Source organism: Sphaerodactylus townsendi, linkage group LG02 (assembly GCF_021028975.2).
Source record: "Sphaerodactylus townsendi isolate TG3544 linkage group LG02, MPM_Stown_v2.3, whole genome shotgun sequence".
Taxonomy (NCBI): domain Eukaryota; kingdom Metazoa; phylum Chordata; class Lepidosauria; order Squamata; family Sphaerodactylidae; genus Sphaerodactylus; species Sphaerodactylus townsendi.
Genome location: NC_059426.1, coordinates 68,190,317 through 68,202,862, shown reverse-complemented (window position 1 = coordinate 68,202,862; position 12,546 = coordinate 68,190,317).

Below are 12,546 nucleotides of genomic sequence, written 5' to 3'. Positions count from 1 at the left end.
ATTTTGGCTGAAAGGGACTGGCCCACAGTAATTCATGTAGCTTCATGCCTCTATCTGGGTGCCATTATGTGTCTCAAAACCTAAGGTTAATGTAATTTTAGCATAAATATTCATGTTAAATGCAAGATAGAATTTGAATTATATTCTTACCTTAGCCTTGTGCATCTTGCTGTTCTATAAGTTTTTGGGAACATATTTTCTTTACACATTTTCAATTTGTTCAAAACTAGATATAATTCTAAAGGCTACAAAACAGCAGCAGCAAACAGCCTCCATGGAAGTGTTTTAAAATGGTTTTTAGAAAGTGTTTTTTAATAGAAAATGAAAAACAAATACACGCAGGCTACAGTTTTAAAGAAAATGTTGGAAACTTGGTTGTGTTTTGGCTTCACAGGGGGAAATGAAAACACACAATTCAATAGTAATTGAACTCTTTAGGCCAACAAACTTACAAGCTCATCACTTTAGCTTCATGAAGACCTTGAGTTGTTTCTTGCCATAGCAGCACTCTATGTGTTGGCTGCCTCTGTGCTTTTTCTTCCTCCGTCATTAATATTCTGTGTTGAGGGGACACAAAAGTTCATCACTTTTAACTTAGTTCTAGGCTAAATATCAACCACTGCAAGTTCCATGGATCCACCCCCCCCCCCCCCGGGCTCTTTCCTTTAACTTTCAGACAAGGGTTGCCAGCTCTGTGCTGGGAAATACCTGGAGATTTTAGGGGAGGGTGGGGTTTGCAGAAGACAGTGATCTCAGCAGCCAGTAATGCCATAGAGTCCACAACAGCCATTTTCTTCAGGGGGACAGATCTTGAGTGTCCAGAGATGAATTGTAAAGCCATGGTATTCCCAGACAAATTGTCTGAGAAGAATTGGGGGAGGAGGTTGTGTGGCATTTTAGTTGCATAACCTTTTGCGCACACTAAGCAGACTCCTCGACAAAAGGAAAAATTGTCCTACAGACCAGGGAGGCCTCCATAGTTTTTTAATAAAAGATCAGGGCAAACTTGATAGCACCTTCTTTAATTAATTTGGGAGACTGAAGGTATGGAGGCTCTTCCAAGGGTTCTCTTGATGATTACATCCCCATATGAAAAGAATATCCCTCTTGATACTAAGCCTACATAGTGGTAGGAAGTACAAATTATGGGGGTAAGCAGCAGACTGCCCACAGACAATCCAATGCATAAATGACTTTCCATTAACTCTGGACTGAGCTCCTCAGCCATGTGACACCCACCATTTACATGTCCTGCCTCTGCTTTTGGTCCCCAACACCTCTCTCTGCATACATGAATTGTAAATATTGACAAATTTTAGAAAAACAATGAGAGAAGCTGCCACTGCCTTTACCATCTGTTTGGCAAAGTTTAATATGTTAAACAAAAGAACAATCAGTAGGCTAGCTGGAGCATAACTTTGGCAAACATAGCATACTTGGCCATGTATAAATGTACATGAGAATATAAGTACATAATAAATTACTAAGTAATTCAAATACACAGATGACTGTGAACTTTTCATGAAAATGTGTGTGTGTGGGGGGGAAGAATTCATTGGGTGGGGTAAGGATACATTTTTGACTGTACTTTTAAAGACTAACAGCCCAATCCAAAGGGCAGGACACCTGGCCACGGTGCTGTGGCTGCACCACCCCACCATTCCCAAGGGGGCTTTCCAGCACTGGGGGGAGGCCAAAAACACAAAAAACCCTCCCTGCTGCCAGAAAGCCCCCCCAATGACTGCTTTATATTAGCCTATAATCCTCATTGCACTTTATGAAATATAAAAAAGCCATGAAGGATGTAATAGTAACTCTGTGGAGGACGTGTAAGTATTTATGAAATTGTTAAGAAAATTTGGGAAATTTTGTAATATGAAATCTGTATGTACAGAAATAGCTTATGCAATTTTATAATATGAAATTGATATGCTCATTGATTTCATTATACAGAGCTGAAATATTGCTGATGCTTATTTCTACTTTATAGAAACCCTTCCATTGGATGAACTGATACAATAATAATTTGCGATCTTCACAAAAGAAAAGAAGTTATTTTCCTTCTCCTGAAGATTTGGAAAACGTACCTTAACGTTCGAGAAGTGAAAGTATTTTTATATTACGTGAAAAGAGACATTTTTGAGAAGTGAAAGTATTTATTACACTACCTTATAAGAGACATTTGGGAAGTGAAAGTACTTTGAGTTTTTCCTCGGTTATGAAATGTGATAAATTCATTGATGTTTATTTGATGTTATATGATGAAATATGAGCATTTATACAATATAGAGAACTAAATATGAGAGATTTTTGTTCTACTTTTGAGCCTATGCCCGTGTGTGACGCGCTTCTCTGGTTGGTTTAATGGACTTATGCCAATGAAAAGATGATATAATCCACAGCCCTGTCCATCAGTATAACAGGGGCAATGGCCAAATAAAGGTTTCTCTGTGGCCATGTCCCTGCTAGGCCAGTGGGGGCACAGGGACGCTGGCATAGCATTCAGTGCTATGTTCCACTGCTATGGAAGGCTCGCAGGCGAAGCCACCCCTCCGCCGGGGCAAATCTGCCCAGAAACACCCAAGCTGCTTCAAGTGGTGGTTCAGTCTACACACACACACACACACACACACTTTGGATGGAGCTGTAAAACCTTTCTATTGCTTACAAAAGAAAAGAATGAAAGAACTGGGAGACAGCCACACAAAACAGATGGAGTGCAATAAAAAGGATAAATGTAGTGTAGGAATGATCCAGAAACCACAATTGTAATGTTAATTGTGTGGGGCCTGGGAATAGCTCATGCTAGCATGAATTCCAGTGGTTCACAAAATGAAGGAAGATGATCTTAGCTCAGTCCCTATTACAACTCTAACTCACTCCTGAGAAACTAATTGTGCAGGAGACAAAGCTAAAAAGCTTCTTGCCATTCATACAATACTGCTGAAGCCATCAAGGAGTAGAAAAAGGTCACAGATGATAACACTGCACATGAGTCTGTAGCATGACGATGATACAAAGGCCCTGGCTGCCGTTTGGCAGGGCCTCTTCCCTGTCTTATGCAACACCAAAAGAATTAAAAAATAATGCTCTTCTTCATTCAACAGAAGTTGTCTCTGTGCTACAGCACTAGCTTTGCAAGCCCACATCCATTTTAAGAACTCACGAAGAAAACAACTAAAAATTTCACAAAGATAACTGGATAATTCAGTGTAAGAGACATGTGGATAAATGTGAGCTGTTGACAAACTGTTATGACTACAGTGACATGCCTGTCTTTCCCTGTACTAATCATGTGGTACATTCTGGACCTTTGGAGTCTGACTCAGTGGAGCCAAATGCTGGTGCTAGAGTCTTCAAAACATTTAGGATGAGTTATCTCCATATTGTTTTGATTTCTACAAAGGAGTGAATGGCAGCACATATATCTTACAATGCTACATTGCTATCCCCACACCAAGCCTGTGAGGTAGGTTAGACTGGCAGAAACTGACTGCTGCAAGGTCAACTAGTAAACTTTAGAGCTGAATGGGGATTTGAATCTGATTATCCTGGTCAGAATCTGGCTGGGGCTCGACATACCGTTTTACATGGGTTTCTGTAGTCAATCACTCAGAGTAATTGAGTTCTGTAGTTAGTAGATCTTAAACACTCAGGCTCATTCCGCACATGCAGAATAATGCACTTTCAAACTGCTTTCAGTGCTCTTTGAAGTTGTGCGAAATAGCAAAATCCACTTGCAAACAGTTGTGAAAGTGGTTTGAAAACGCATTATTCTGCGTGTGCAGAAGGGGCCTCAGTCTTTCTACCCTTATCTTACAAAAGTAGTAAACTACACTTTGAGATCTTATATTGGGGATTGCTAGGAAACCACAACAATATTGTCCAGATTCCCAAGCATTGATTTATGTAAAACAAAGTTGGGAGGGAAGCAAGGCTGGCCTGGGAAGTCCAAACAGCTCTATATCCCACTCCCTGTCATGTCCCTGATGGAGGAGGATTTGCTGGTGAAAGGCCTGGCAGTGGCCATTGGAAATTCAAGACCACACAACTAATGTGGGCTCACAGAGGAAACCACACCATTTGTCCAGAGTCTTACTGGCAAGAGGCTGTCAGCAAATGGGAAGGCAGGAAATATGAAGAAGGGAGGGGGATAAGGACAGGTGGGTAATAAAGAGAGAATGAAAGAGGATGGCTGGTGGGTAATAAAGAGAGAATGAAACAGGAAAAAGGGGAGGGGCTATCGGTGTTGGTAGGGAAGGTATTCCCCCATAGAGTTCTTGGTGAATCCTAGAGGGTTGACCTAACATGGTGTCATCACTTGTGGTTTCACACTGGAAGTGATGCGCATGTCAGCACAATGCCAAATTGTTTGTTCCTGCTCTCCAAATTCTCCTACCAGGATGGTAGTTAAACTTGGCAGTAGGGTAGCTGGGGGGCAATGACATGGGGTGTACCATTGGCAATGGCATGACACCACTTCTGGGAAAAGCCTGGAATAGTACAAAACAGCAGAATTTCTCTGCTTCCAAGAGAAGACTTAGATCATTTCCAGGTTTTCCCAAAAGCGTCATCACACCATTATTCTGAAGGCCATTTTTTTTTTTAAAAAAATTTTTCCATGGCTGCCCAGAGAAGCAGTGGGAAACAGGACCTGAAGGTAGGAGATGTCCTACCACAGTGGGGGCTTGGCAAGCTTATTCGGAAACCCTACAAGCTGACAACACTATTTCTGCCAGAATGTCAAGAAGAAGAGATAAGCCAAGTTAAAGTAGAAGAAATCTGGGTGGAGAAAAAAATGTTTTACCTCAACTTTTCACCACCATGGCATTCACCACCATGGCATGGCATTCCTTTTAACTGGATCAGGGAAATCATGGCTGTTCGGGGGGGGGGGGGGTTGGAGGAGGCCAAGAAATACAGCAATCATCAGCAGTGGCGTAGCAGGTTAAGAGCTCGCGTATCTAATCTGGAGGAACCAGGTTTGATTCTCCGCTCTGCCGCCTGAGCTGTGGAGGCTTATCTGGGGAATTCAGATTAGCCTGTGCACTCCCACACACGCCAGCTGGGTGACCTTGGGCTAGTCACAGCTTCTCGGAGCTCTCTCAGCCCCACCTACCTCACAGGGTGTTTGCTGTGAGGGGGGAAGGGCAAGGAGATTGTCAGCCCCTTTAAGTCTCCTACAGGAGAGAAAGGGGGGATATAAATCCAAACTCTTCTTCTTCTTCTCTTCTACTTGCCCCTTTCATCTTTAAATCTACACACCCTTGATTTATGACATGTACCTTCTCCTCAACAGAGGATTTTGCCAACATACTGAAAAGACATGATACAACAGAGGTGGGATCCAGCAGGTTCTCACAGGTTCCCAAGAGTAGGTTACTAATTATTTGTGTGTGCCAAGAGGGGGTTACTAATTGATGATTTTGCCACGTGATTTTTGCCTTAGTTACGCCCCTCCTCTCAGCAGTAGCGCGCAGAACTTGAAGCAGTCTAGCGCCCAGGGAGGTGCACCGGACGTGATGCGGGTGGCAGCCTCATGCGCCATGCGCGCCAAAGATTCAAGCTTTCCTGCCCAAGGACTTGGTGGTGCAGCAGCTGCTGCCCTTGCTACACAGCCCCCCGCCCCAGGGAATGCCCCGCCTCCTTGGAATGCTCTGGCCATGCCTCCATCGCAAGCCCAGCCTCCAGCTCCAGCTCCAGCTCCCTGTATTGGCGCTACGCCACAGTTTGAATTCCACCACTATGGGAACCTGTTACTAAAATTTTTGGATCCCACCACTGTTATAACACAGTGCTTGAGTTGGTTTGTGAGACAGCAAGTCCTTCAGGCATTCTCCTCCTGAACGATAGGCAGTAAAGAAGATGCTATCTTCTCCTGCGTAGGGAGCCCCCCTTCACTGCACAAGATCCTGTCAGGACAGGCCTGTTGTTTTCATTCCCCCATCCCTAACAGAAAGATTAACTTCCCCTCCCTCAGCCTCTTCTGTGGGGTTGGGACTTTTGCCTTCCTCAAAATTTGCCTACACAGCTATTGAAATCACAGACTTGCCTTATGATGCTGAGTCACAACATTGCACAGTCTTTGTATGTGACCACAGCTTTTACCCAATTTATCATGTTCCATCCTTGGGGGCTTGCCTCCATACTGAAAAGCCAGTCCCAAAGTTGTAAATATTTATCCTTCGTTTCCATACATGGCACTGCATATAGCAATTAGAAAACATACTCACTTCTCCATAAGCACAGCAGGTTGAGATGGACTGCTTTCTTGTGGCTTATGGAGTGTCTATTTTGTGTATTTCCTGCATTTTGCTGCTAAAGAGGGCAGGCATTCCCTGAGTACACAGAGGGCTTGTGAGAATGCAATGCGAGGATCTTTGTTATGAATCTTCAAGTCTAATCTCATTCAAAAACTGAAAGCTCCTAGATAAGCCCATGATTTAGACTTGTACCAAAACTCTTCAAGCCTAGGTTGGGGCACTTTGCCATTGATAAACTGTGAACTAAGTCAGGTCATGGCTGGCACTTACTTCCCAGCTGAAACTGCTAGAAATGGCTGATTAACAGGAGAAAGTAGGTTTGGTTGCAAGCAACGTGAGGAGCTACATTGAATGAGCAGTAATGGATGTGCAGCATCCCTTATTATTTCAGGAGGGTACAAATCTGCGTATTTCCAGACAGAATAGAATGGGAAACTAGCCTGTGCTGGAATGCTGGTCTGAGGGTTGGTGGGAACTATATTCGTTTTCAGAATTTCAAGCACAAGTACAGCTTCTTCAGAAACAGTCACAGAGGGAGCGGTCTTTGTTAAATTGTTGAGGTAGAAAATATTTTTCCTCAGGTAGCATTTGGGGTAGCAGAATAGAAGCATCCTATCTCTATTAAGCCCATGCTGCCAACATATGGGAGAAAGTTGTACTTTTATGTCATCTAGAAACTGGCAGAAAAAGTGTCATACTATACAGTGATGGCCATGGGGGATAAAACAGTGCAAGTCCTCCTTTCCTGTGTGTGGAACAGTGGACTTTTGGAACTCAGTGGTTTTCTTGCTATTATGACAGGAGAATTAATTTAGCCTTCTCAATAAGATTACACTACAATATTTTGCCATTTCGGGAACACCTTTTTATTGCTGTTTGCAGGCTGCGTGCCCTTCCCTTCAGTCCTGTTTTTTAAATTTTTTAAACTGCTGACAAAATTCTCATACCTTGGCAGCTCAATCCACCTTATGTGCTGGTATTCCCTTCCATTGTGTTAGCTATTGCTCTTGGCAATCATTGTGTTAGCTATTGCTCCTGGCAATCATCCCTCACAACATAAAATGCATACTTTCTTTGATTATTTTAGTAAGTTCCTAAAAATACTAACATGGAAGGCTTTTTAAAGCTTTATGAAGCCAGGAAGACTTGACTGTGTGAGAAAACTGATCTCTCTAGCCTGGTAATGTGGTTTTGACTATAGTCAGTTCTGCACCCTTACTACTGCTGTCTCCTTTTTTGCAGTATGATATTCAGAACAATAGTTATCACATTTATATTTTGTCCTATTGGCAAGGTACTTAAGGGCAGTGTACTTGGGCCCACCCATAGTATTCTCACAGCAACCGTGTAAATTGTTGATTAAAGCAACAGGTCCAAAAACTAGTATCACAGGTTTCTTTGATGCAAACTGCCTAGTTGCTGTTCCGCACTGGCTCTCATGGATAACACTGCTATGAGATTTCTGATTTTTAAAAATGTTTTGTTTCTAATAATCCTTATCATTATATTATCAATGACAACAAGATCATGGTACTCAAGGAGCTATTTGGAGTAATTCCAACCCCATGCAGATTGCAAATAAAATTGGTGCCATATTTCCCAACATAATAACTTTGTCCATTAACTGGGATAAATTCTAGAGAGGTCTCTTTCTGTTAAAGTCAAAGGCTCAATTCAGAACAGATTTTGTCCACGATGGGCACAAAATGTTGTGCAATAGGCTGAGATTGGAAAGTTCAACGAGCCCCAAATAGTTATGATATTTATATATGGATGCCTTCATAAATTGATGTTAGGTTCTATCCTGGCAGTCAGGATTCTTAATCAGTTTAATCCTCCATGAGAATCCCAATTTCTGTCAAAGAATCTAATCTGCTTGTTAAGATACCCACTTACAATGGAAAGGAAATATTGTGTCTGATGAGAGAACATCAGGAATGCATTTTTAATTATTACTCAAAATTGCTTGAAAGCAATAACGGGAGAATGACACTGAAGAGTATCTCAACAATACAAAACTTGCTGCAGCTATCTCAAGTGAAAAAGGATATAATGAATAGCTCACTATCAACAACGGAATTAGCAGAAGCTATAAAGCAAGTAAAGTTAAATAAAACTCTGGGACCAGATGGATTACCAACATCTTATTATAGTGTTTGCACAACTATTAATGGAACCACTCCTAGCAACGATGAATGGGATTCTACAGAAAGGAAAGTTACCAGATACATGGAGACAGGCTAATATAACTGATTCCAAAAGAGGACCAAGAATTACCGGTAACAGAGATTAAGAACTATAGACCAATCTCACTCTGAAGAATAACTACAAGTTGTCTGCAGCGATTTTGACAAGAAGGTTAAGAGGTGTCTTAAAAACTTTTAACATAAGGAACAGAGTAGCTTCTTGCCAAAGAGTCAATTGAGAGATAACATCAGAAAATTTTTAGATGTGATAGTAGACTATAATGAGAAACATAGCAGCTCTGATCTTTCTGGATGCACTGAAATCATTTAACATTTCATGACCATTTCTGTGAAGTGCATTGGAAAAAATGGGCTCTGGAAATAATTTTTTGGAAGGTATAGAGGCAATCTATACTAAAGGAGAAGCAGTGGCGTAGTGGTTAAGAGCAGGTGTACTCTAATCTGGAGGAACCGGGTTTGATTCCCCGCTCTGCTGCTTGAGCTGTGGAGGCTTATCTGAGGAATTCAGATTAGCCTATACACTCCCAACACATGCCAGCTGGGTGACCTTGGGCTAGTCACAGTTCTTCTGAGCTCTCTAAGCCCCACCTACCTCACAGGGTGTTTGTTGTAAGGGGGGAAGGGCAAGGAGATTGTAAGTCCTTTTGAGTCTCCTACAGGAGAGTAAGGGGGAATATAAATCCAACTCTTCTTCTAAACAATACAGTAAAATAGTTGTAAATGGGGAAATATCTGAAAAATGTGAGATACAAAAGGGAACTAGACAGTTCTCTCACCATTGCTTTTCAGTGATTTTAGAGATACTTAATAGAAATATAAGAAGTGATGACCAAATAAGGGGACTGAAAATAGGTAAACAGACATACAAACTGAGGGCTTATGCAGATGATGTGAATTGGAAGACCCAATTCAAAATGTGGAAAGACTGTTAAGTAAAATAAAAGAGTTTGGAGAACTGACAGGCTTTAAATTGAATAAAATGAAAACATTAGTTAAAAATATGGATCAAAAATCACAATTAAGACTAACAGGTATCTGGTGGTAAAAATATTTGGGAGTGTGGTTAACCTATGAGAATTGTATGTTGTACTCAAAAACTATATTAAAGTGTGGAATTATATGAAGATTTACTGAGATGGAATAGAATTAATTTATTTTTATGGGGAGAATATCGGTGATAAAAAGGAATGTTTTGCCAAGAATGCTGTTTTTATTTCAAGCCATACTAATAATTATTTCTGCATTATGTTTCAAACAAAAAGACAGAAGTAATTTTATTTGGCAAGGTAAGAAACAAGAATCAAACAAAAATATTCAGGATGCAAAGGAAAGAAGTTTCTCGTAGCCAAATCTAAAACTGTATTTTGAACGCATTGGTATGAACAAGGGAAAGGGTGATGTTAAACAAAAGCAGGATTTTAGACCTACAGGGTTTTGACAGAAGATTTGGGTGGCTGTGGTATAAGATGGATATCTGTGGTATGAGAGGGTGAAAATGCACAAAGATTTTTCTAATCATTATGTTAGAATAACTCTTTGGATTTGGTTGAAATATAAAAGATTCTTACCATCATTGTCTCCAATTGAAGCTTTTACTAGAAAAGAAGTAAGTATGCAAGAAAAATGGCCTACCTACAGAGAATTGTTGAACTTCCAAGATGTCAAATGTCATCTTTAAATTTATGAATGATTTAAAAGCTATAGTCAAAAACTGGTTCCATTACTGTCAACTTCTACATACTTTTAGAGCTGATCACAAAAATATGGGTTTTACCACACAAATGACAGAGTTTAAGTGTAACTTATGTACAAATGATGACAAACTAATTACCAAAATGTTTAAGATGTTGCTGAAATGGGATGCAGAACATGAGGTAGTCAAGACTGTAATAATTAAACAGGCCAGGAAAGTTTGTAGAAACATTCAGATGGAACAAGTGGGAGAAGTTGCAGAACAACGATTTAAAGTTCACAGCATGTCATAACAAGAGAAAATTATTACAAAATGATATACAGATGGTATTCGGCACCAAAAAAATTGGCAAAGATATAAAGGTTTGTCCAATAAGTGTTGAAAACATCAACAAGAAGGGTCTCTCTTTCATATATGATGGATATGTAAAAAATCTAAATCCTTTTGAGATATATTTAAAAAAATACAAAAGATTCTGAAGACAACAATTATGTAGAAACCAGAGACCTTATGGGAGAAGATATTCCAAAACAATATAGAACACTCTTACGCATATGACTACTCTATATGGAAGTACTCTATATGCACAAAAATTGATAGACAATAAAAGCCAGCAAAGAAGGACTAGATTCTGAAAGACACAATATATGCAAAAATGACAAAGTTGACATTGCTACTAAGGGACAATAATATGGGCTAATTTTTTTAGAAAATTGGAAACCTTTCTCGGAATACCTTTTGAAAAACTATTCAAATAAAGAAACAAAGCAGGATTTGAAAACTAAAAGAAAACAGCAACATATATTAGAATATTGGTAAAACAAAAATTAAATTACCAATTTTTTTTCTTTTTAAAAATCGTATGGATGAATTTAGAATTTTCATTCAAAGATGAGATAATTGGGAGTCACTATAAATGAATAACGGATTGCATTTGGTTACGTTTTAATATTTTTTTCCTTTTTGATTCTTCACTGTTGTTGTTGGTGTCTATGTATGAATGTGTTTGTTTTTATGAGAAAATAAAAAATATTAAAAAACCCACCAACAAATAGATGTTATGTGTATGTGGAGTTATTTGAAGACTACAACAGTAAACTAGATCCAGTCAAAAAAATAAAAGATTATATCAGAGTGAGTGTGAATCACACTTAACTGGTGATTAATTGGCAAAGTAAAATAAATAATGTACTTCAACAACAGTTTTTTTCTGTTCCCTGTCATCTGATTAGTGGTGAGGATGGATCAGATTAACCGCTGACATATTCTTCTAAGAAGAGCCTTTTTTGTTTATTTCTCTATCTCAACAGCACATGGTACATCTTGAAATATTAAGTATTGTAATACTCTAGAAAGTGCAGACTAGTAATTTCTTCAACATCCTTGCAACAGCCCTGAAACATTCTTTCCTGATGTCAACACATACATGAAAATCATCCATAATGAAGAGTTATAGGGAAATTGAAACCTTGCTCACTTGTGATATTTTTGCTGTCCTTAATTAAAGGCATTATTACACTATACCTGCGATAGTGTGACAATTACAGTCTGTGAGGAGCTAGTAGTAGTAGTCAACATAATAAGGTATTTAATGAGGCAGAAATACCTATTCTGCTTACCCTAACCAAGACAAAAACCTAAATTAGGCCGAACTGTTCTCTATGAAACCTTATTCGGGAGATTTAAATGTCAGTCTATGGTAGTCTGTGGTGCCTCTGTTGGTTTATTTTATTCGTTCTGTGGGTGGACATGACAGCTTTGCTGAAGCTTGAGGGCATAGCTTGTCCATAACATGAAACAACAGCTCTGGAGAAGATGATCAGTTTCCAAGGATAGCTGTCTTGGTCTGAAGTAGAAGAGTTATATCTCAAAAAGATATGACTGCTGATAGCTTATCCCCTCAAAATCTTGTCTCTAAAGTTCTACTGGACATGAATACAGCTTTGTTATCAGTGTTTTCTTAGGATATGTAAATGTACATTCACATGTAAATGAGGTACAGAAGGCCAACAGAGCCATTTTAAAATTGATTGCACATTCTAGCTACTGATTAGTTTTCCTTTGCATTATGGTTGCAGGAAATGCAACAAGATGTGAGAAAACTCCCCTCCCGCTTACTGTGACAAAGCAAATGCAAAATGGTTCTAAAAGCTTAAGGGTAATTAGATTCTACAAATACTCCAGGGACAATAGGTTTGTTTTGTTGTGCCTACAAAATATTTGGTTGAGCTCACAGTATCTCACAGATACTCTGGGACAGTCAGGGTTTAAAGCTTCAAGTCAGGGAGGCCAATGACAAACTCTCCAGCAAATGTTAAAAGATCAAAAATCAGTTTTCTGCAACTGGTTGAAAACATACTTGCAAGTATTCAACTAGTATTAG